The sequence below is a fragment of the Anser anser genome (genome assembly GCF_964211835.1).
Source record: "Anser anser genome assembly, chromosome: 4".
In the NCBI taxonomy this organism is placed as follows: Eukaryota; Metazoa; Chordata; class Aves; order Anseriformes; family Anatidae; genus Anser; species Anser anser.
The window spans coordinates 22,066,764-22,093,807 of NC_139724.1; the positions used below are offsets into that span (position 1 = coordinate 22,066,764).

Here is a 27,044-nt window from a genome sequence, read left to right on the forward strand (position 1 = left end):
TTTTCATATTCTATTGAAGCAGTTCTACAACTTAAGCTGCTTCAATTTTGCATGTCTGATGTCTTTTTTTTTTTTTTTAACCAACCGACAGATTCTGCTGAATATTTACACACCAAAAACCTCAACAGATCTTGATTTCATTGTAGGATTGTAACTCTCCATCTGAGTTACCAGACCTACTGCTTTACATGGCATCAAGAACTACAGTAATATCAAGGAAAAATTTACCTCAAATTGATTTTCCTCAGTGACAAAGCTCCTCTGCTTAAAAGGCTGATGATTTGAAGCATCCAAAAGCTGTTAATGCTCAGTACACAAGACATCTCTGCTATGCAGTCAGAACAAGACTCAGTGCATGAATTAAGAACACAGATTCTTCACAGAAATACAAACATTTATATGTTACAGGACAGATTTTCAACCTTGCTTTAACCAGGAAAGACAAACATGAGCTGAGCACTTCTGAAAAAAAAAACAAAACTTATGTAAAACAAGGATGTGTAAATACCTATGGTACATAAATACCTACAAGTTACACCTGTAGCTACTCAGAAATAATACTCTAAGAAACCTTGCAGGATAAGAAGATGAACAAATAAACGTATGAATGGAAATTGCTTATTTCCAAGTTTTAAACAGCGCACGTTTGCAAGCTAAACATGAAAGCTGGGAACTTCACATTTTGCTCTGGAAATACTGGAAAAACACCAATGACAGGAAAGGTTGTTAAAAATTGGGGACTTTGGGAAACCTGATCTAGTGGGACACGTCCCTGCTCGTGGCAGGGGGATAGAGGTAGGAACTAGATGAGCTTGAAAGCCCCTTCCAACCCAACCCATCCTTTGATTCTATGAAGTAGGGCAGGTAGTTTTGCTAGTATTTGAAAAGCATCAGTGCTATAACAACAGAAGCCCTGCAACAAAGCAAGGGTTTCTTTGTAAAACGGTTTCAATTCACCTGATCTAGAGAAATCAAAGGAATAGCATAGCCTTCAGCCTCAAACCCAGATGAAGAAAGATCACAGCTTGCAAGAAATATAGTAAATAATACAAAGATCAATTTATGTATCACCAGCAGAACTCAGCAAACCTGCTCCATCTATTATAAGTGCACAGCGTTAACTAATCTTTTTAATTTGAATACGAAAGATTTCTGTAAAACAGAATAAATAACACACCTAGCATCTTCTCACTGATTTTATTTACACATTGTTTCTTATTGATGAAAATGGCTGCATAACGTACATAGCTTTGCTGTTAATGTACAACAATTCTCTAGTTTCCTTTCTGGCATGCTAAACTCTCTTTCAAAACAAAGACCACCCTGTTTTGTGGAACGTGTTGAGACTGGGGGCCTCACGGCCACAATGACATTGAAGAGTCCCCTCTTTCATGAAAAGGGCTTGAGGAAAAGTTGAGGCAGTAAAGATACCTCTTTTCCAACCCAGAGAGGCCTATGGTCTTCATGAAGTTCTGCCACTAATCAAAGGGGCTGTCCAGATGTTGTGACTGTGCAGCACATGGAGTGGGTATTTTAATAGAGAACTGGTGTTACCAGGCTAAAATACAAGGATTTCAAATAATGATGTGAAAATGTCAGATTGAAGGAAAAATGAGGCTGAATCCCATCAGTTTCCATCCATCCCACTAAAATCATATGCACACGCATCAGTATGGTAAGGAGAGCTAAACTAAGTCCTCTGCAATACAGCTCGCCTTTCACTTCCCATTGCTCCTTGAAGAAGGAAAGCAAGCTCTAGTGCAGTCCTGAAAGCTTTAATTGAAACTCCTTTTGGATTGCTACTGTGATTTCACAGATATTGGTATTATTTTAGCTTGTTTGGTGTTTGTTTTTAATGGGAAAACTTTCCACCAAAACAAAGTGGTAAGTTGATAATAACATGATTTTGTTCTGGTATCACACCATTACTTCGGCTGATAGGCTGGCACCCTTCACAAGTTGCAGTTCTTCAAAGTGAGGCTAACTAGCTTGAAAAATAAATACATCAGTAAGAAACAAACACTCATAGGGAAATAAAACAGAGGCTAAAAGGAGGACAGCATTTTCCGAGGGACGTGAACAACCCATGGAAGGAAATCTCCTCTAATAACTACATTGCCAGAAAGCATGGAATTAATTATTGTTCAAATATACATAATGTATTCAGAGACCTCAAATAACAGACATTACTACCTGGCATTTCAGGCACAGTTGTTGAAGTATACTGATTGTAAGCATAAATGTTCATATTTTGAAACAGGCAGATGGTCTATTTCACCAGAAACATTACAGTCTGACATTTGTTATCAATTGTACTGATTTAATACTAATGAGAGTAAATGGAGACAGATTTGCAAAAATCTGTCTCGCAGGAAGATGTATATGTGCCTTTAAAAATATTTTACTTCAGATACATCATGCTATGGTACCAAGAGGAATAACGATATATTTTAATACATAGCACCACTCTGACATTTGCGCATAGCTTCCAGGCCAGTAACCAAAAACTACAGCTACAGAATAAATTTATGCAGGCAGAGATGCAGAGGTAGTGCTTCAGGATCTCTGCCATAGCAGCTATCAGAGAAATTAAGATTAAACTCACTTTTTACGATATTGTAAAATACCATTATACCCATTCCTAAGACTTTTATTCTCAAGTAGAGCAGTTACAAGATCAGCACAACAAGGGTAGGTTATACTTGTTCTCCAAATGCTGCAGTGCTCTGCCCCTAGCCCACGTCCCTGCTCCCACCATGCTTGCTGCTGTCAGGGGAAGGAACGAAGAGGCATCGGGCTCCCCAGGACACCCAGAGCTACGAGTAACCAGAGAAGGGACACATGAAGCAGCTTGCCAACATCACTCTCTCTGGGTGCTTCAAGGACCATGGTATCCATCCAAAATCTAAACTATTTGACATTAAATAATGAGCATAAGTTTCAGTGCTTTCTCAAGCCTAACACTCCTCCTTAGACAAGTGGTACCGTATGCAATTACTTCAGCCCGTGAGCGGATGCTGCGGTGAGTGCTTCATTTGACATGGTTTCTCCAGTCATTAATGCTGCGTTTCTCATAATGATGAAGTGGTGAAAGTGTTCCTTGCAGGTCAGTCCCTGGCTGCCAGCGCTTCTGCAAAGTGACCACATTAATATCACAGACTTCTCTGATGTTATGAATAATGGTAAAGAACACCGAGTCTTAAAAGCGTCTTTTCAAATATAACTGAGCAAGGTGGTGCTGGAAGACGGTCAAGACGCTATTGCAAACTTCTTTCTTAAATCTAGGTACGGTACTAACAGCAGGGCAGCGAGGCTGCCTGCTGAGGGAACCACTGGCCCTCAGCAGGCCACCGATACACATAGCTGCTCTGCAGGGTAAATTGTGCTACATCCCTCGAGCATCCCTCGCCTCGCAGGACAGAGATCTGAAGGCTGAGGCGGGGACGTAGAGCACCTGCCAAGGGCTACAACAAACTGGCATTGCAGAAGCCCCTTCCTTGTGTTGCTCCTTTCAGATATCTCCCTTTTACACCTCTACTGTGACACCAAAATAAGCACAAACGAATACAGAGCGACTTGGTACCCTCACATCAAGTTCACAGCACGAGTTCAATGGATATTCTGAGTTCGTTAAAACCATCCTGAGCACAAGCATAATTTAAGACTAAGGTGTAACATCACAGCATTATGCTACAATTTAGTTGAATTATTTCATTTCAATCCATGTCAAACAACAAAAACTGAAAACTGATTCAGATGGACTAACAAAGACGACCTGGATTTCTTCTTTATAGTCAGAACCCTGAATTCTGTCATTTAATCATTCACTATTTCATTTAAAGCTAATGCCTGCTTATTATCTGAGGATTACCAAATTTTTGTTGTAAAAATATATGTTTCTAATAATTTATATACAGCATAAACTAAATAACATCAGATAAAGAGCATTAGAAGTAAGTCCTTTATCCAAATCTGTCTATAGACTATTGATAAAAAACAGATTTTGTTGTATTTTTCATTGCCTGGCAAGACTGATTTTAACTAATATATTCTGACCCTACGTACTGAAGGCCAGGCATTAAGATTAAATTTCCCCAGCTCTGTATTGTTTTACAGCAAAGACGTGGTCATTGCCAGCAACTTGTAGAATAAAGAATAATTAAAAAGCCAGATTCTACTTGCACATATTGCTGCAATAGCATACTGTAAAAATACATAGATTACTGTACTTGTAGCACTGATAAAATTGCCTCTGGTAGAAAGTCGAGGAAATTTGAAGTAAAGTCAACTGAATGCACTGTAACACACTTTCTCTGAAGCTTCTACACTGGAACACAAAACATAAATTAACTGTCATGTTTAAGCAATTATCTTCTATCAAAACGATCAAAAACCTAATTTACACAAGAGATACAGTGGATGCATTTCCAATTCCCCCTCTAGCTTCCACAAGACAGTGTAACAGATCTAAACTGATACAGTTGCTCATTTTATATAGGTGAAGGGGAAAAAAAGAGTGGTTTTTATTATTATTCTCTATTTATTCTTAAGTAAATTGAAGATAGTGGCTGTAGGGGACAGACTGGAAGTACCCGAGATATTTAAGTGGATGTTTTACAGTTTGGAATAGTCATCCAGATCGATATCCTATTTTTAAAAAAATATAATTATTTCCCCCCCCACACAGAAAACTAATAGTACAAATGGATACCATTTGATTTTTCTAAACAGCTCTTCATGGGACAGGGAGGCACCTAAGCAGACAGAATGATTTTGGGGGTCAGAACTCCTGGAACAGGATTTGTCTCCTGTGCCCCTGAGCCCACCTGTTCCTGTCCCACAGACACTGTCACCTAGAACACGAGGAATATCAAAACCACCTTTCTAATCAAAATACAGAAATGTATAAAAATGTGGCATTTAGCAGGGCAGAGGAGGGCAGGAGTGGTGTGGCAGGAGGTGAGGACAAGAACAGTAACAGTTTTATAATAGTTTTTCCCCATTACTCTTTCCTGACATTCTTGCAGATCCACAGCAGTGGAAATTTTTACCCACATTTTTTAGAGTACAGGGTTGGGTCTTTTTTTCTACAGTGCTAATACTTTACCTCTCCCATAGTGCCTTTTTTTTTTTCCTTTGTCATCGATAACTAACTAACTAATTAGACACATGCAGACACACACTCGGTACTCTCTTTCTCCAGCATTAAATATGCAAATTCTACATCACTGCAAAACACCAGAGCCTAATTTTGAAAAGCGACTAGAAAAGCATAACATACAAAAGACAAAAATCTTTTTGTAACTGAAAAATACACCTCCTGGAGATGCAAACTACATTTTCACTTACATTTTTTTTGTATTGTTTTCCCCCGTCCCTTAATACATGAAAGTCCCATAGAGTTCTACCAGCACTGCCATTCAGCTTGGGGCTTTTCGACAAAGGAACAAAATACAATGGATAACTTCTATTCCAAAAGTAAGAAAACACACCTATTTGTAAATTATTTATTTTAAATTGAATTGGGCACTTGGACATTGCCATATGCAAGGTAGTAAATAACTTTTTTGCTTTTGAATTGCCAAAGAGAGGCTACAGGCTTTTGCTTAAAACAAAACAAAAAAAAACCACACCACAAACAACAACAGAAAAAACAGCAACGAAATTCTCCTGCCCCCCTGCACTGCTGTAGCTGTCCTCATGATTTCAGCAGCGATTTGGAAGCTTGAGGAGCACTCATTCTGGATCAGATAGAAGAATGATGAAGTGTTGTACGAAACTACTGGTGGACCTGCACAATGTCTTACAGACCTTCAGCTTTGTTTTTGTTTACAAGCTAAACCATGCCAAAGCTAAACCATAAATCAAAAACCAAAATAAAATAGCTTGCCTTCTCTAGGAACTAAAGTCAAAGCAAAAAAAAATCCCCAAATACTTTAATAAATTTTACATGTACCAGTAGCACATACTTAAGAGACAAAAATCATTACTATGAAATCCATTTCATTCCCCACACCAAGGTAAAAGCCATTGCTAAAATCTAAATGGCAGCCTGCTGTCAGAAAACCTGTCCTATTATCAAGACAGACTTGAACCACCGTCCCGGGAGACACACAGGAGCAGCACACAAACGGGCATCTGAAGAAAGGCTCACAAAACCAGGTGTCAGCACGCACAGCCCCTGGGCCACAGAAGAGCTCCCCTTGGCCCCTCAGGCTCCTTGGAGGACGCACCAGGAAGGGCACGCTTCCGGGGAAAGAAGTTACAAATCCTCAAAGAGCAAGTGCTGTAGATTTCTTCAACTCCCTCACACTTCCCTGAGTAAACACACAGCAAATTAGTTACGACAGCACGTGGCTGGCTTGGTATATTCTCAAAATAGGGAGGTTCAATTTTGAGGTTTGATCCATATTCGTACCATCTTGCATACTAAGGTGATTGTTGAAAATGCTGCTGTATATTCTTTGAGGCATTTCTGAGGAACTATTTAAGTATTTGTTACCAAACATGAATATATCTCCTGATTGTGCATATTGATGAGGGCTAATGGAAGTAGTACATTGGAAGGGCTTGCAAGTGACTTACGTGAGGCGTGTATACAGGATAAAAATAGAATTAAATAAGTGGCAATGAAAGCATGAAGGCATCATTTAGACACACAAAATTCAAAGAGACCTTTTCTCTCTCAACAAGAGAACTATTAAAAACAAAAAAAGTCATACAAAAAAAAAGCAAGCTTTTACAAAGGGCTGACTTTGAATACTTTGAAAAATCAGGATTATGTAGCTTTGCAGCTGAGAGATATAAATATTTCAAGCACAAACTGTAAAAAGGCATTATTTAAATTTTTGCTACATAACTTTACAAAGGAGACCTAGCAGTCCTCCTGGACTCCATATGGATTACATGCATAATTAAGAATGGATGTACAAAAGAAAACAAAAATAGCTACTAAAAATCTGGGCAAATAAAGTTAATTTTACATGTTAAGTATTCCTTAAGTAAGCTCTATGGCCTAGTTTACCATCTGTAATCCCAACAAAACTCAGGGATCTGCACACCAACAGCACATGCATGCTGATCACGGTCACCTTCTCCCCCAGAAACCAGCCCCTGTGCTGCTTTAACAGGGTGAAGCTTAGTTTACGAAGCTTTCTGCAAGCACTGTAGCCCTGCAAGTCCACGGCAGTCCCAGAAGAAGTAACCCCGTGTTTCTCTAGTCCTACCCATGCCTGTGCATCCCTACCCATCATCCCTCCCCAAATCTGTGCAGGGAGATGGCTCCCCTGTTACCTGAGCTCACCTGAGCCAGAGGTTGACTCCTGCCACGCAGCTGTACCTGGGGTGAGCCCCCAGCCTGCCGCCCCACAGCTGCTGCAGCTCCGCCGCAGGCTCCATGCCGTGGGCACCGGCCGGGACCCGGCGGCGCTCCTCAGACGCTGACCTCCATCCACCTCCCAGCCCGGCGTCCTGAGCTGAATCCAGCCAGCTCTCCGCCATCAATTATGAACCCATGCGGACCTGAGAACTATTTCTGATGCAACGGGCGCTTTTTGCTGAAGTACCTATTTTCTGCTATAGTAAGGGAACTGTGAATATTAAAGGACACCAGCCGAGCACTGCTCTTTCTCCTCTGGTCTGCTCCTGCTGTTTTCTTCCCATACTGCCAACCTCAAGCATTTACCGGTGCTGATTCAAGGACAGCATTCAGGTTTCCATATAAAAATCAAGGGGGTTTAGAGAATTTTGGCTCTTGGTAGCTAGATTTCTACTGCTTCTCGTTCTGCTCTTTACAACCAAAGCTAAGCATCAGTACTGAAGCTATTTCATCTTTAGACATACAAGCTGGAAAACGTTGTATTATCATGCCGCTCTGAAACTTGGGTCTTACAGAGAATGCTAAATAAAGACACAGGCAAAGGTAGGGAGCTGAGCAAGACAGTAATTGTTGGCATATTTATTTGCCCCCCAAATCTGAACGCAGTGGTAAAAAACAAGAGATAAGGGAAGCAAAAATAATTTACTGACCGGGAAAAAAAATTGTGTGCCTTTGGGATAGGGAATATGGGAAACAGGCTCACTAGAGCTGCCAGCTAATGCCTGGTGTAAATGTCTATTTACAGCGATGAAAACCCCTTCAGAGAAGAGAGATGAAAATAGATGAAATTACTGGGACTCAGTAGATCCATCTTTGATTGATGTAAAAGCGAACTTCCAAGTACTAGTGTACGTTACGTATGTGAGTTCATAAAGGAAATTTAAGGGGCGGTTTTAAATAGACTCAATACTTACATTTAGAAGATCTTATTGAGTTCTTTAAGGAGAGAAGACACCCTGGTGCCATCTGATTTTTTTTTTTTAGCCTGATTTTTCCAGGAAACTAAGGTTACGCTTTTGTGTTTAGATTTCTCATAACAACATTTGCACATGTAGGCCAAGTTACACAGAATTTGACAAAGCGCTACACATCTCAGATACAAATTTCACAGAAACTAGAGACCTTCCAGAAAAAATAAGACCCAACATAGTGACTATTGAAGGAAAAGCAACCATAGATTCATCCCTTTTCACCCGGAGAGACAACAACCAACTAGCTAAGCAAAATTCAGGTACTATCTGCTGAAACCACAAGCATGCTGTTCCACACTTGCCCAAAAACCACTGAGAGAGAATGAAAGGAATAGGAACCTTTGGGGACATGGCAGGGAGCTGGGCATCTGACAAGGGAGACTAAAATACATTGGGAATGAACCTACAAGAAATTCAGACTTGAAGTCTATTACTCACAGAACAACTCAACAGAAGTTTCTGGAATATTCTAAAAACCATAGTGCTTAAGAACAAAAAAAACCACGTAAACAGTAGCTATATATAAAACACACCCACAGATAATTCAAGTCAATACCAATTAAATAGAAGGAATGAAAAACATTGCAATTATTATTGCGACTGGATAGCTTTAACTATCTTGGTAACACGCAATATAACAATGTAGATTTGTGCTGAGGTGCCTAAACAAAAGACAGAGCATCTCTCTTTTCTTCAAAATGCTTGAGTAATACGATAAACATTGAAATAGAAGAGTGAAAAAAACCTCCCACCATTTATTCTTCATACAAAGAGACCTTATTTGTGTATGTAGGCTGTCAGGCACACATGCACCCTTTTAAAAGCCTGGTAGTCCAAGTAGATTTTATGGATAGCACATATTTACTTTTCCCCTTTTCAAGAAGAAAGTATCATTGAAAGAAGAAAAAACTCCAATAAAATAGGAAACAGAATAACCGATGCCCCCAAAACTCCAGAGCAGATACAAATTATTGTTGACTCATACTGTAAATTGCCTGTCCACCACAAGCTTTCAGAGTAATGTAACAAGGAAAAAAAATGTTTTTCAATCACTGCCATCCATCATCTCGGTAAACAAGTAAAATGTATACTCTGCCATCTGCTAGCTATTAGGCTGTGTAATCATAAAATATCATGTAATGTAATCATAAAACCCACTATTATTACCTACTCTTTCAATTTATAAGCAAATATTTCTATCCGTCAAATGATTTCATGCTAGCACGGGGCTTGAACCTTCTGCGCTGCATACCATCAATCTAGTCGTCAATCTAAGATAAGTCTGTCTCCTGTTCGGTCCTCCTACGTTTGGAAAATGCTCAGCGTCGCAGTACTTAGATTTGATCCCTGAAGAAATCACACAAAGAGAAGGGTCAGTAAGTGATCCAGCTGTCAGGGACCTGAACAGTTGAATGAGGGTTATGAGACGGTCATTGCTCATGTTCAAACAGACTTCAATGCCACCAAGAAAGAAGAGAATTCTCAGTTCTAAGAGGTTTTTTTCCCAGCTCCATATTCTATTTAGTTTGATACTTTCCTTTAAACATATTTGTACGAAAAAGTGCCCTTGAAAAGTTACAGATTTATCAAATGTCATCTTTTAGAGGTACAATAGAAACAGCTTTATTCTAAAATGCTTAAGTCAGAGGAACAACTTGAAAACTTTTAAGATTTAAAGCCAAAACTCTGTTAGATAACAAACATTAATGAGCGATTCTATTCAGGAAAACTGGTGACATATTTCCAGTTATATATCTTATTAAAATATTATTTAACAATGGTATAGGTTTTATTCCCCGTCATTTCTCAATAATTTGAGAAGCAAAGGTCACATAAAACGATCTTTGCTCATTTCATCAGCTTACAGAACTTGCCAGATATATTATACCACCAGACCAAAGCAACCAATGGTCCAGTTGCCTACAGCTCAGACACTTATGGATTATTTTCTTGTATACTTTTAATTCATGGAAGAAAAGCCAGGGAAGATGCTGCTTAAGCAACTTCTTCCCCCAGCTAAACACCAAAGACAAGGGTAATGGTACCAGTGGCACACACACCGTTTTGCCTGCGTGTGACTGCAGTTTGCTTGTGTATGTAGGTGACACTGACTCAGTGCCTGAATCCGTTCCCACTGTGACACAACCAAGTTGGATGGTACACCATAGGAAGACCTGTGTGATTTTGGTTTTCTACCAATTGCTACTGTAAATTGAAATGGTAACTTCTTTTCAGATGTAACAGCTCCACTGTGCAGAGACAGCCTTTGAAGCTTTGCATTAGTGTGGTTGTCAAGGTACAGAAGTACCTTTTCTTTCTTCAGTTCAGCTATTTCAGGACCAACTTGGCTATAATCTGTAAGAAACCTCAATTTACTTTTTTGTCTTGGTCAGTAAGACTGATGTATCAGCACGCTACCAGAACACTATCAGTATAACTTGAAGGCATGCTCCAATGGCCAAAAGCAATTATCAGCGGGAAACTACAGCCACAGGGATAGGAGAGAGTTTCTGCTCTGAGAACAAAAACTTCCCAAAGCATAGAGTCTGTGCTACTGGAAACAGCACACTTCCACCCCGTCCCCCACCACATTGCTTTCTGGGGTCAACATCTGGACCCCTGCAGCAATGCAGATTTTCATTCAAGCAACAGCCACTCACTGCGGCTTATGGCGCTGCCAGTCCAAATCCAGTGCCCTTTACACAACAGGATTCGTTCAAACTCCTGAAAGAAGAAGAAAACTCAACCAGCTCTCTCAAACACGTCCAATTCCCAAATCTAATACAGTGATCTTCTCCAGATGTTTGTTAAAATAGGCCTCCAATTCACATGGCAGACCATGTTGCAATGGTGAAGAACGATGAGTTCAGGAACTATGTTTTATATTACCCACACTGCAAAGGTAATCATTTAGAAATTATGAAATGAAATGCATATGACTGCAAGTCTGGCTTGCCATCTTAAACTAAATACTAGCATGGAAAACTACAATGTTCTTTTAGTTTTATCCGTTATGATATTGTCTTTAATTATATAATTACACATTTGTTAAAGAGTCCATGACAGATACCATAGTATTCATGGACAGGAAAACAGAATTTAAATTGTAAGTGCAAGTATCAATCTGTCATTTTTCTAACTTCTGTGGTAGTTGACTTTGAAATCTAAATTAAATTTATTATATATATTCCATTTAAGAAGTTTAACAATATCTGCTGTCATAAACAGATGTACATGAAGAACAGAAATGAGACAGTGATATTAAAGTGGGTTTTCAGTCTGGAAGAGGTTTCATTTCCCAGGATGCATCCTGTGAGTCTAGCCAACTTAACCTTGTAAAGAGATAAAGATGCCACTATCTTTACACCACTGACAGTGAAAAATTAAAGGAAGTCTCGAAATGCAAAAGGCACCTGCATTTTTTTTGGATATATTCATTAATTATGCCATACAGCGTATGGCATGAACAAATGAATTAAGTACTTTTACAAAAACTGAAGAAAACTTGAGTACACAATTATGTAGTATTTGTTAGTTGGGCATAGGCACAAGGAGAGAAATAGGCAGAAGTTTTTTTCTGATTTACTTTCTCTTTGCAAACTTTTAAACGCTTCCCCTAAACATTACAACAACAGGTGTCCTCCATCCCCATAATACATGAAGAGAAGAAATGTCCTGAGAGACACATATGATGGGTATGTTTTTATGTCAACCCAACGCAATGTTATAAAATTGGTATAAGAATTAAAGAATATTTCATTTTAAGTTTCTTTACATTAGGAAAGAGTTGAAAATTCTGTTCAGCCAGAAAATGTGGACCTTCTTATACTAACCATCTGGTTAACTTGCCACAAAATCATACAAGAGTTCGATGTCACCAATTCCACATTTTTGCAGAAAATGATTTAATTTACTTACAATATCTCTTTTTTAGCCCACACTTAGTACAGATTTGTTTTCAGAATTCATAACCACTGACCGCTTCAGAATTTCCAGTACCAACTCCACAGAATGCCTGCCACCTAGAAGTCTGATTCAGTTTGTAGCTCTTACTGGCGGTTGTAATGAGAACGCAGAAGGATGTTCGCTCAATGATTTCCCCTCTGTAGCAATAGCCACCTCTGTAGAGATGGATGACAGCAGCAGCAGCAGCAGCCAGGAGCACTGCTCCATCTCCTAACGGTATTGCTGGGACCTGCAGGACTGGGCCTGGGAAAATGACTACATCAAATAGTCAAACTAGCTGAAGAACACTGTATGGACGTTATATATATTGCATTATTTATGTAGGCTGTAAGAAAACAGACAACAAAACATCAGCACAAAGTCAGACTGCTATGAGCAGGTGACATATGATCCAGCATAAAGACTCCTCACAGAAAGTGAATTAACCAAAAAAGTTAGAAGAAAATGAACCATAAGAGCCATATATAATTGAACCATTCAATTATATTGAATCAGAATTTTCTCTTTATGGGCATTTTGAGCTGCTATCTAAGTAATGTGTACTCTAGGGACTGATTTATTGCACTATTAAACCAGACCATATTTTGAAGATAAGAACAGGCTAAAGGTGAAATTTGATAACCTGAATGAACCTGGTGCTAAGAACCTGCACCACATTTTTTTTATTTTACTTTATTTTCTGTTGTTGGTTTTCTTTGTTTATTGTCTGCATATGCCTGCGTGAGGAGAAGCTAAATGCCTTCTTTAGGTAAACAATACATACTTTTCAACTTTTCTTTGCAACCTTGAAACTAAAGCTTTTATTTCGACCACTCATCCTGCAAAAACTCACCATACTCACATTTATTTTTAAGTGCAAGTGAAAGGCTTGCAGGCACTAACTCCAGGTACTTCCCTGGCAGTTTTCAGAGGGCATCATCTGTCCAAAGAGGAGCCCAGGTAGCAGTGTGCAGGAGCTGGTCACTACACGGGGCTGGAGTCATCCTCTGCCTGGAGCAGCCAACGAGATGCAAGCAGGAGGGCAAGCTGCCAATGCCACAGCACGAAAGCAGGCAGCAAGAAGGTGGGATTAAGATGGACTGAAGGCAGCTAAAACTCCACCTTCTTCCTTCCACACTACTCTGCCCGGTGAATCTCCACTGAATTTACGACTTTCATGCACAAAAAAGATGAATATAACTTAATTGCCACTTGGCAACATGCATCTGCAATAAATATGAAAGTAGTATTCTCTAACAAAGAAAAGCCAGCATAACGAGAAAGTAAATATAGCTATTAATTCTCCACCCAAATTTCTGATGTTATCCATTATATATCTTTGTAACTCTATTATGGCTATGAGTTCATGACAGTCAGATATTGTTAGAGCAGCCCACTACTTTTAAATGACAGCTCTCTCACTCGAGATATCAATTACGGGGGGAAAAGTTAATAATCCAAGTACAGTTCAATTTCTTACTCTTGCAGTCAACGTTTTAACTCTCCATAACAAATGACTATACAGGATTTTAACTCTATAACTAATGATTATGCAGCCTTTTAACTCTCCATAACAAATGACTATGCAACTCAACAACAAAAAGTATTCACTTCAATTGTTTTGATTTCAAGTGGCTTTTAACATGACCAGGGACTGACATAAAAATGTAAGATACCAGGTACATAGCTGTTATTTGCTCCGTCCCTTGCAGTGATGATTCAGTGACCTATGAATTTAACCTTAGACGAACATTACAGTGCGGAAGCAGTGTAACATTCCACTAAATCAGAACGTATTCCAAATTCTAGGCTGATATTGCAGAGAAATACCAAGTTTCCAAGCAGACTTGAAGAATTTCTGATTTTAGTATGAGCAAGCATTTAGGTCATCTTAAAAAAGTGAAGTGCTCAAAACTTTCAGAGCAAAATACCTAGAAAGGTTTTCCTGGAATGCACTATGCATGACCTGCACAATCCAGCAGTAGTGAGTTCCCTTAACCCAAAGAACACAACTACCTCATCTGTACCAAACACAGTTTTCGCTTTAAAATAAAACAGTTTTAAAAATAAAAACGTTTTAAAATAAAACATTCATTTTAAAAATAAAACGTTCCCTAAACATGTACCCAATAACGTATTTTGGAAAAGACATACAAGACATTACATAAACACATTCTCTCTCAATGTTTTCATTGTAATTATCAAAGAGATCACCATACACTTTTAAAGTCTGCTACAAGGTATCAAGGAAATGAACTTCTCATTCTTGTCCCCCGTTAAGGCTCCTGAAAATATCATTTATAACAGTGACAGCTTCAGTTCCTGACACCTCATTCACTCTGCACTTGAGCACTCTTCTTTGAAAGATAGCAGTGTTCCCATTGTACACACACAAAAAAAATATGATTTCCACAGATATGAAAAATGATAAAAACCTTACAGATATAAAAATTAATTAGGTTGTTGAAGATAAAGATAAACCCTTGATTAGTTAGAGGATTACATAAAGAAAACAAACAAAAAAAACCCACTACAAACCAGCCCGTTCTCCCCTTTATTTTTTGCCCTTCAAGAATGCACAATTTTGTTTTAAATGACTTATCTACTACTTTCAGATCCTTTATTCTCTAGGAAACATTATCATTCTCAAGCTGTGTGACTTGATGCACATGCCATAGCACTATTTTTTTCAGAAGATTCACTATTTTTTCAGAAGATTCACTATTTTTTCTGACAATAACGGTACTGTACATAGAGATAGATGCAAAACCAGGTAAATGTTTGCACATTGCGAACTACCCATCTCAGCATTAGTGCAGAGCAAAAAGTCTCATATACTGTATGCTTGAGAAAACAGAAAATAAGTATATGTAAGTGATTTTCTAAGGAAAGAGAACTAAACATTCCAGGAGTTACAAAACACCCCATAACAGCTCAAAAATTTCAAAAGAGAAGTCAAAAACTAAAATCCTAATGTTGATTTAAAAGAAACAAAGATCTACTGCCTGAGTCTTCTTAGAGGGCAGTTAAAAAGCTCTGGATCTAAACAGTCTTGTATGTTAAATTAATCTGCATCTTACCCAGAAATAAGAAATGAGACACCCCAAACAGAATCTGAATCCAAGACCTACAAAATACACTATAAACTCCCTCCTGCAGCTTCATAATGAGAATGGTTAAGCACTGGAAAAGCCTGCCAGGAGAAGTTGTGAAATCTCCATCCTCGGGGATTTTCAGAGCTTGACTAAACAAGACCCTGAGCAACCTGACTCGACTTTGAAGACAGCCTGGCTTTATGCATCGGGTTGGACTAGATGACCTCAAGAACACCCTTACAACTGAAATTATTCCATGATTTACCTTACCGTACACTGGAGAACCCCTTAATGAGACATTAATGAGAGCTGTTAGAACTGCAAAATATTCATTCAGGATCTCAATAACGAGTTTCCCAAACAAAAACATTTATTTTGGCGCACTACCCTGAAAAAGTGATTTCTGGTCAAAATCAGTCAGAATGCCTTCAAGTAAACTCACCGAGATGTACTATTTGGACAACGCTAGTCAAGAAGGACTGCAAGTCTCAGGAGCTAAAGAGACTCCATTTATCTGAAGAGGCGTTGGCACTGTCCCTCTCCTCGGTCTCACTGGCAAGCACCTTGAGCAGAGATTCCTCATCTTTCACGTAAATTAGGCATTGCAGATGTGATGCTTTAAGCCTCCTAGTAATGGACTGACCTCATGAAATGCTGCAACACTGTGTGCGCAACCCTTCCCGGAGCTCCAAAACTTGAGGTCACTCTTGATTAACAGATCACATCTCCAAAAAAATGAGTGAAAGCAGTGACACAAACACTAACTCCAAAATTAAATATTTAAGTTTAGCTAATGTTAAAAACCATACCCACACACACAAATAAACCACTGTAAAGAAACTCCTGTTGCCCTGCCTCAGTTTCCTCACCAGTGAGAACAAACTGCTTCAGCAAAAATATCCAAACTTCTCTTAACGTAGCCTTTTCTTTCAGCCTGGGAATTTCTTGGCTCCCTTGAAACCAGACTGTATATATTACTCCTTTCCCCAAGGATTTCCTCAAAAACTTGTGGAAGTACTGCTCCCATTACAACTTGTAGTTCTTTGTATGATGACCTGTAGATCAGGCTCACAAATGTCTTCAAAACCTCCAAAAACATGAATAACTGATTCTGAGCTGAGGTATGAAAAACAAACAAACAAAAAACACATTTCCCCTACATAATAGCTATTCTTTTGTCATTTAAAAATAAATGCATTTAAAAATAAATCCATTTAAAAATAAATATAAAAATTACCATCGTTATATGCCAATGTCAAGAGACAGTTTTGCGCATCGCCACCACCTGTAGGTTTTATTTCACAGAGTGTTTTCAGTCCAGCATCTGAACATCTTTCACAGCCCGGTATCAAACAGAATCAATAGACAAGACACCTGATTACCTGAAACACTGCAGCATCTTTTCAGCCACACGCTGATGAGAATCCGAAACACAACCGAGTCTAATGAAGTTAGCAATGAAATTCTGTAACAATTTAAATCAATCTAAGTCACTACTTCTGTTGTCCTGCCCCGTTACCCTGTCCACAGTCAAATACACCCCCTTTTCTGATATTTTAATGATTGCAAAGTGTGCTGTTTCAGAAAGCAGTCACGATCCTGGAGGAAATAAGAGGGGCTTAAGGTTAATATTTACTCTGAGCAGCTTTCTGAACCAGCCTTACAAGATTTTATATAAGTACTGGCAATGATGCAAAAAAAACCCCAAATGAACAGTGCTTCCCTGCCTTACTTGTGCTTGAACATGTATTAGGCTTACATGGCAGGGGCTTGGTGGCAGGGGCGGCCTCTGTGAGTAGAGCCCAGCAGCGGCCCCATGTCAGATCAGAGCCGGCTCCAAAAGGGACCCGATGCTGGCCAGAGCTGAGCCAGTAGAAGATGCTGTTTGCCCCTCTGGTGGGAGGGGATTGAAGAAAGGGGGGGGGGGGGGTACTGCTGCACAACAGCAGCTGGGAGAGAGGAGTGAGACCCAGCCCTGCAGCCCCCCAGGTCAGTGCAGAAGGAGGGCAGGAGGTGCTCCAAGCACAGAGCAGCAGTTTCCCTGCGGCCTGTGGAGAGGCCCCTGGTGGAGCAGGCTGTCCCCCTGCAGCCCATGGGTCCCACATGGAGCATATCTCCACGCTGCAGCCCCCCCGTGGAGGAGCCCCCGGTGGAGCAGGGGCAGAGAGGGACTGTGAAGACGCAGCGGAGACGAAGTGCTATTTGGGACTGACCACAGCCCCCATTCCCTGTTCCCCTGTGCCACTCGGGGAGGAGGTGGAAGAGGGTGGATTGGGGGGGAAGGTGTTTCTGGTTTCTCACTGTGCTAGTCTGCTTGTGATAGGCAATAAATTATATTAATCTTCCTACACTTAGTCTGTCTTGCCCATGACGATAACTGGTGAGCAATTTCCCTGTACTGATCTCAACCCTTGAGACCTTCTGATTGTATTTTCTCCCCTTTTTCCTTTGAGAAGGGAGAGTGAGAGAGCAGCATGGTGGAGTTCAGCTGCCCAGCAAGGTGAAGCCACCCTAGAACTACAACAGAACACTAACCTCACATAGGTGAGTTTTGGTTAAAAAACACAAGCAAAAGACTTCTTGCCACTTTCCACAGTCCTACAAGTACTAAACGTATCTACATTTGCATCCTCTTACTGAAACACAGATTCACTGCATGTACCCTGCCCTGCCTTCCTGATTTTAGGTTTTTCAACAGGTATTTTATACATTGCCTAAATGCTTTTTTTTTTTTTTGGTTAAATTTCAATGCAGCTGCTCTTTGTAAGTTAAAATGGATTTTTTTTTAAACATTTTTTTTTACACCTGTAATTGGAGATCAGAAAAATTATGAAGTTAATTTCGTATCCATTACACACAGCCAAACTGAATGATCAGTTACAATTTTAAACATAAGAGTAGATTTTTTTCCCTGGAACCTCTAACAGAGGCTTATTTTTAAAATATTTTCCTTTTTTTTTTTTAAATAAACTTTAAAGGTTAATGTCAATCCCATTATTTTAAACAGTCTATAAAACTTTGTCAGACACTTTTACCCATGAATTTATAAAAGCCTACAAATCAGAATATCCAAACTACCGAGCAACCTAAAACCCAGTGTGCTGCTAACAGTTTGCTCAGTGATCTAGCTTGTTACATATTTTAGGAAAAGTTAATTCTCATCTAATTTGTGTAGTAAACATATAGTTTGATTCCTTCCACACACACTACTTAGCTTACACAGAAATTCTTCTTTACAATGGTACAACTGTGAAATCCCAATTAGGCTGAGTAAATCTGCAATCTGCTTGTGATATTTTAGCACACTAAAGATTGAAATCATTCTTTAAAATACTCTGCACCATCATATGGTATTTTATCCAAAGTTTCATCATTTATATAAAACAGCTTGCAATGATTTGTTACATGATACTCTGAAATATTCTGCAGCTGTAGCAAGACTAAAGGCTGTCTCCTTTATTCAATTACTTACTGGGATCTCAGGAATTTTTTAAAAAGCTTAGTACAATATCCACTTGTAAGGCTGTCAGGTTCAGGGCAAATCAGCTTCTATTGAACTGGGAAACAGACAACAAAGCGTTAAAGATGTACGCCTGCAAAAGAAATTTTATTGTTTCCTTTTTGGTAGCTCCAGCTTTCAAAACGTATAAAGAAAATGTTAAAGAGATGGGTATCACCTGCACAGATTAATGTGTGAGAGATTATGTGCAGACTTCCTTTATTTCATTAAAAGGAATGCATGTTTTTCTTCCCATCACCATCAGTTTCTTTAGTCAACGGTGCAGCCCATGACTTGTATTTGCTTTAGCTTTCAATGCATATGCACGTGTTCAACTGCCTTTATTTTTTGGAAAGGTTAACCTAACAGAAGCTCAATGTGAAATATCACCAACAACAATGGATTCGGTAACAGTCTTCATCCGAAAAGTACTTTCATGTCCTAATTCACAATACGGGGAGTTGTTTCTGCTCCACCCCATTCACTCATCCCTTGTGTGGCAGCCTTTGCAAACAGAGCCCTCGAAGCCCTCTGGAGATGCAGGGGGAGCGGAAGCGTTCGGTCCTGCTACTGCAAGGCTGCGTGTTGCTGCATGCTGCCTGTGAAATGCTAAGCACCTTTTTCCTTAAATAGACATGGAAAGTGCTTGGCACCATGGGAAAACTGACGTATCCTAAAAACAGCTTTTTCAGATTTCAGTTATATTTTCCTCTTTTTGTACTGGAAAACCATAAGGATGCTGTGGTTTGTAAAGCAGACAAACCTGGTCAGTTTAACAACTGTAGTTTGAAGTAGCACTGCCTGATCTCTCTGCCTCTTCCTCTTGCCTGAAGGCGACAGCCCTGCAGTAGTAATGGAAGCAAACATACAGCACAGCTACTACAGTTCACAGCTCACAATATTAATTCAGAATTTTAAATACATTTCTAACTACTGTTGAATGAAAATTATTTCTTGATGATAATGTGGTCATGAGACCCTATACCACGTGCTAAAGCTAAAAGGCCTATGATTTTTTTTTTTCCCCACAAATTGGAAATAATACTCTCCATCCCCTTTTTAATCAATTTAGCACTGCTAGGTTTACTAGTACATATTGTTCTCTGAAACCGTATAAGTTACTTTCTTAGTATGAATTACTGGTATCGGTTTCTATATAAATATATTATTCTTTAAGTATAGATAAAACTAATTTGAGATACGTTCATTAATACTACAAGTAAGACAGAGATGGACATGAAAAGTACAGTGAATACTAGTGAACACACCTGGTTAGAATATATTTTACAGAGCAGCCATCTAATCAATGCTTCTTCAATGCTGCGGAGCCTTTGGTGCTTTTAAGATGTTACTCACACTTCCCAGCATTCCAATAATTAAAACAAAGCACGCATTCCCTGTTTATCAGCATGACTTTCATTCAGTCATGTGCTTATTATAAAATTACCTTAACTGTGCACATCAAAATGTACGTAAGTGTGGCTACGTTTTCCAGTGGTATACGTACTTTGTGGTTACCAAGCAAGCAATGAATTTTATTACTGTAGTGATAAAGCTCACATTTGAATCTTACAAAAGATGGATGACCCCCTTTTTCCACACAGGGGAGTTCCACTGTTACAATAACGATGACTAGCAAAATAATCATGCCATCAAAAGGTTTCACTGATCCAGCTGGAACTTAAGATCTATCAAGTAAAGCTGCTCGCAAAGGTTACTGAAAATGCTTATGATCCTGGCAAAAACAGCATTAGAAGAGGATGATGGCTTTTCAGATAGGTAATATCATTTCAGAGAAAGTTAAGTGAAGTTAGGAAAAAAAAAGGGGGGGGGGGACGAAAATGATTCACCTGCTCTATATATACTGAAATTTGAACTTTATGTAGACATATACATTTGTATACTAACATTAAAAATTGATACATCTTTACAGATGTGCATCTGGAGAAGTATCTAGCAAGCAGTACAAATAACAGCTATGCCTGTTTTAAATGGACTGCACATTCAAGCCTTGAAACCTAAACTGTGAAAACTAGCAAAAAAAATGGGATACATTGGTTCTTCTGTGACAAAGTTTATTGTAAGGGCAAATTCTACGGTGCACAGTGGTTTTGTGTGCTTGGAATAATGTTTTCAAGGAACACTCACGTACAGATTGAAGTTCCACCCACTGCATCTGAACGCTCGCAGATTAAGGAAATGCTTGCAATGGTGTTACAGACAAATGAGAAACCTGCTCAGCAATTATTTACATAATATATCCCCCCCTAATTTACAAGTACAAAAAGACACAGTTACATGTAAAAATACCACATAGAACTAAGCAGAATGCTAAAAAGCTACTTTATATGTATTATTAACAGCAATACTCAGCTCTTTAGCATTAAAGAACAGTAACATTAAACCCTCCCTTGGAGGCGATTATTTTCATCATTGATAGGTCAGAAACAGAGATTTCACAAGTTAACCTCTGAATAAAAGACAGCAAGGCTTTTTAGGTCATGAGGTCCTACATGAGGTCTCTCAGAAGACAAGCATAAAAGTCCTAAAATAACAAGCACACACACAGGTTTCTCTTAATTTGCCCTGTTGGATTCCTATAATAAGTGCTTAACAACTCCATCCCCAAAGCAGCTCTGCAGTCATCAACAAGACCATTTACCACATGATTTAGCAAACATATTTCCAGGATTTTCACTTACATATGCTACACGGAATTGGAATAGGAATTAATGTAAGGCAATTTATGGGCAATATCACTCCTGCCTTCACAGTTCTTTTCATATCAGATTCAAGAAAAGAAAGACGCAACATTTCCAAGATGCATACAGAAGTTACAAAACTAAGGACCAGTCTCCTCCTCTCCTGTTTATTCTGTTATGGGCAGTCAATCAAGTATCTCTTTCTCCTTCCACCCTAGAATTCCACCCTGAAGGAAGATGGGGAAAAAAAAATAATCAAAATTTAAAGCATTCACATAAAGCAGTGGTGAAATTCAAACCACTCATGACATTCGTGATTAAGCACCCATCTTTCACGCTACAAGCCACTTTGTTTCCTTTACCCCACATTAAATTCTCTGACTGGGAATTACAGAACTGTGCAGAATCTGAGAAACAGCTCCGTTAATTGTTTGTTTGCCCTCTGCCATAACACGTACAGCGAAGCACTCCAAATGGCAGGAAGCACAAATGCAACGTGGCATGCTAATTGAAAACAGAGATACCTATACCATGGCAGAGACTATGTTTAAGCCAGTGGATCAAAACAGTCTCCCTACTTCCTCACCCACACGACCTTTTTCCACAAACTTGCATGAGGAAAAGAACCAGAATGCAAGCGGAGGTGAGAAGTGGTCACCCACACAGGAAGCCAAAGGACGGGCTCTTGGGCTTCCTACAAACACCTACACAGGTCTGCTTTAGTACTGGCTCGACACTTTCACTACTCCTCTCGTCCCTTGCATCCTTCTCTGTAGGCAGTGAGCCACTGATAGTTACTCTGCACATGGAGTTCTCCAAGCAGTGCCAAAACTACCTGGACTAGTTTTTGCTGCAGGGAAAAGTACCTCCCTATCGTTCCTTCACATCACAAATCAGATGTCTTTGAAAATCCACGTTGACCAAAAGGACCCAACATTGGAGGAAGATTGGTTAGACTGACATTACCCCCCCACCCCCCAAACCCTCAATCTTTATTGGTATTTTAAGCATGCTTTTGTTATCTTCTTGATTTGTGTCTCTAGAAACAGAATAAACTGACTTGGCTAGGAGTCTTTTGGGTACCTCATTTTCCAGTAGTTCCCAAAGATTACTTGTTACTGCTCTGAAATATTTGGGACTGTAAAGAAAACAGGAAAAAAATGGTTTCTATTTCCTCCTTTTAGGAAAGGAAGAGAGCAGGAGGTACGAAGTTGCAGCTTAACGTCAGTTAACTTCAGTTTCCAGAGAAATACAAAAGTAAATAGTGCAGGATGGCTAAATGAGCTGCCATCTGCTTCTGTTCTCAGCAGCTCTTCAGAAAATCAGCTACCTCAGTTAAGTGCCTGTCAAATATTGGAGAAAAGAGGGCAGCACATAACCTGAGGGGAGTGAGGCAAGGATAGAAAACTTTGATAGCCACTGGTCTAGGGTAGATGCCTGCATCCACCTCCTTTCTAATCCCAAACCAGAGAATCTCTTCAGGTCCGTAAACACCCTTCACATTCCGGATCTGCATTCCTACTACTAGGCTAGGGAATCAGCAACATCTGTCTGCATGGAGAATCTTTTACACCTTCAGCCTGCTTCAAACTCAAGATGCAGCTAATCAGATTACAGACTTCATAAAAGATTCACTGTAGGCCAGATTAATTATAGGCAGCTCTTTCTGTTTTGCAAAAGTATTTTCCATCTTCTTTTGCAATATGCATCACTGGATAATTTACTGCACGTAACACCTGGAGATGTCACTACAAACATTTATTATTCCAGGTACAAATTCCACTTAACTGCTCTTTTTCGTAACGATTGATAATGAAACTAACAATATTTTATTCACCCATCAGTTTCTTGAAAATGGCAATTGAATCACTGTTGTCACTTTAAGCACTGGATAGTTCTGCGTGTTGGCCACTATTTCTTACTGCTGTCTGCTTTTCTTCTTCTTCCCCCTGAGGTACGACACCCAGAAATCCTAACATTTCAAAAGCTGTGAAACACTGCTGAATCAGCAGCATCACAGTGTAACAAACGTACATGCATACGAAAAAAAAAACACAACAACTTTGTATCTAATACAAAAAGATGCATTTTTATCACTTAGTTTAACCAGTAACTATCCATACTGCTGTAGGCAAGATCACACCCCGAATGTATATTTTTAAGACAACACCTACTTAAACAATGGCCATACAGTGAACGAGGCACTTCTGTGACCCCAAGTTTCATTCTAAGACAGATATGTAAGCAGTTTTGCTGGGGATATATCTCATAGTTAAAGCCATGGCAATGTGTCCGATCAGTGATTACTTGCTCCCAGGATACAAAATTCCTGATCATCTTCACTTCTTAGAAGAATACAGGCACTAGGTCCATTTCTATTATATGTTGCTACTCAACTGAGGAGAAATATAACCATAAACACACATGTGCAGAGAGAAGGTCAAAACTTGTTCAAGGTACTATAAAAAAGAACTAAAGATCCATCAAAAGGCACACCGCATTAAAAAAAAAAAAGAGTAGCCATGAGCTAGTAAAGAATGCTAGCACTTATAAGCACAGCCAACAGAAATATGGCAGAACAAGTTTGATTTCTTTTGCTTGTTTTAATTTAAGTGGTTTTATACACCAGACCCTTCACATCTCTCACTCAGCAATTTCAAAGCATCTGATCACCTCTCTCTCTGTAAATGAGCACGCACTTCCATTACGCGTTCAACATGAAGACTGCACAGGAGACGCCTACAGCTCTTCTCGGTGTGCGCCGAGCAGTTTTATCACTGTAGGAATTGAAAAGCAAGCAGCATTCCACGGAGTAAAGCGTTCACAAATGACATTGCTTTATTGAAATAACATTTTATTGCACTTAATTGGGATAAAATATATGAACACTGACTTGAAACCAAATGCGCAGATAGATAACTTTTTAAATTTACATTTCCAGCGTAATGATCCATTTTATCTCTAAGTTTGATGAAGATGAGAATTACTGAATATTGCTTATTCACTATTTGTGAGGGAGTGGTACTGGATGCTCCTTCTATGTATTTTCTAAGCAAAACGTATAGAGCACTACTGAAGTAGCTAGGCTCAGAAACTAATAATGAGATTATTTCTAATCAGGAAAAAATGTTGCATTTCACTTTCTGATCAAAAAAATCCTACCGAAACAATCACCTTTCAACTCCAATTATTCTCTCCTGAAATGAAGGAGAAAACCACTTCTGTTGGAAAGTTTTCTCACTGATGATTTAGTAACATATACAATGTACACAGTGCCCTAAAGCAAACTACAGAGAAAATAAATCCATCCAAATAATCCACTGGTATAATACTAACCTGCTATTCAAAAAATCCTCCAAAAAACAAGTTTCTGTCTCAAAGCCTTACAGTTTAAAGGATTGAAAAAGTTGCAGTTAATGCTACGGGAAGATAGTTGCCTTGGACTATGCCCACCAAAACTTCTGAAAACACACTTGAAATTATTCCTTTAGCCAAAAATTTCAAGATAAAACTTAGGGTCGAAACTTTTTATGATCAAGTAAGTGTCAGCAGTTTTCCCCAGCTACTCTTAATTTTTAGGATAATGGCAGAGATATTGCACACACACGGAATCTGAAGATGAACGCAGTGGCTAACTGTGGAGGTATCTGCGTGAGAAGGGAATGGGACAAGCGGGTAGAATGACTGTCACATCCCCACTGGTACACAACTAGCCGGGAGCAGAGGGATCCCCCAAAAAACCCTGCCACAACCACAACCACGAGGAAACCTCAGCTGACCATCACCTCTCATTCTTTTCCTACTTTCAACTCTCATGGCTTAGTCTAGAAGATGAAGGTTTTGGGATTGTTTCATAAAACTGGCAGGCTGCAAGGTCCCAGATGACACCCAGAAAGCAACGCTCTTTTTATACCATGACTGTATCTACCTCGAACACTCTCCCCAGTACCACTGGGATACGCTGCAATGGTTGTTTCAGTACAGAAGTCAGTTCCAAATTGAAATCTGATCTTCCCCGTAGACGGCAGGTGTCCTCCTTTCTGAACATAACTCAGATCACAATGTGCAAAGCTTCGTTTGTAACACAGCTGTGCTGAACAGCCTCTGTAAAACAGATGTTATTGCTCAGCGCTCATGAGGACAGTTATTACCCACCTATTGGCACGTCGCATCTTTTACCTTCCACAGTGACTAAAAAAGATCAAGGAATTGGGGGTCCAGGAACTGGGAAAAGAAAACACTGGTCCTTAAAGAATGTATTTCTGATGGTATTTCAGCACTGGAGAAGCACAATGCTGAGAGGGTGGCTTTAGGTCAAGATAAGCCTCCTTCTCCACACCGCCTCACGCAGCAGAGGCAGAGCTCCTGGGCTCTCCTTCAATAGGAGACAGCTCGGGCTATCAAAGAGACATCTGCAGAGCTCCTAACAACGAAACCCATCTAAATCAAACAGTCCTGTATGCAAATGGAGCGTTAAGTCAGATGACTTATGGAGAACTTCTAAATTTATCATGGTAAGATAGCTGCAGCTTAATTAAGGCTGTTATCAGCTGCCACTATGAATATTTGCTCTCAGCTCGCCAGTTCTCGCCTCAGAAATCTGACTTGATTTAGCAACTAATATACATTAAAGACAGGGTTCAATAATTGTAGCAAAGTTGTGTACAAATACACGTGTCAGTTTCTCATTTCCATCCCTCGTAATGTGAATGACTTGTTTCTTCAAGTAGACTTACACTTAAAAAATGTTTTAATTAAAGCACATTGGTTTTGATAGCTTGAGTGATTGGTGCTTCCAGTGACCTAAATACGAACATCTAGTTCCAGAAGGCATTCACTGACAGCTAAACAGGTTTGTTTTATTAATTTAATTCCAAAGATTTCAATACCAAGAAGTGAGCACTGCATGAAGGAACGTCTTGCCTTTTACTAAGTTAGCAGTGGTCATGAAGCTAACTGTTATGATCCTTCTGCATTAACAGTTGCTGAAAAATCTTCCTTTGTTCCTCAGATAACTGAGGTTTGTGCATGAACAATATTTTAGCCTGAACACTGTTAATGTACAGGTAAGTGTTAACCTCCTCCCTTTATAGTTAAGGTTAATTTTATCATTCTTGAAGTTGGCCTTTTTTCATTTTTTCTGCTCTGTCTTCCTTGCCAAGCAATCTAGATTTTTTTTCCTATGCAGATTACAGATTAATACAAATTTATACAAGTCTTTAAAGCGTTCAGAATATCTGACTACAAAAAAGGTAACCTGAAAATAATTGAGATCTTGTTTTTCTTTTAAAAAGCATCTAGTATTTTTATGTCACTTGGTGAGACACATGAACTTCACCTCTGTAGAAGGTGCACAGGACAACAACAGAAGTACTAAAAATCATTTATGAAATTATCATTACTTGGAAACTAGACACAATGCCCCAAGGTGACACTGAAAGTAAAAAGTCAATG

General features: G+C 39.3%; 1 protein-coding gene across 5 annotated transcripts in view; it reads right to left on the bottom strand.

Moving 5' to 3' along the window:
* Positions 1-27,044, bottom strand: part of LOC310899262 (teneurin-3-like) — a 1,088,357-nt gene that overhangs the window by 123,327 nt on the left and 937,986 nt on the right. The window lies entirely within an intron of this gene.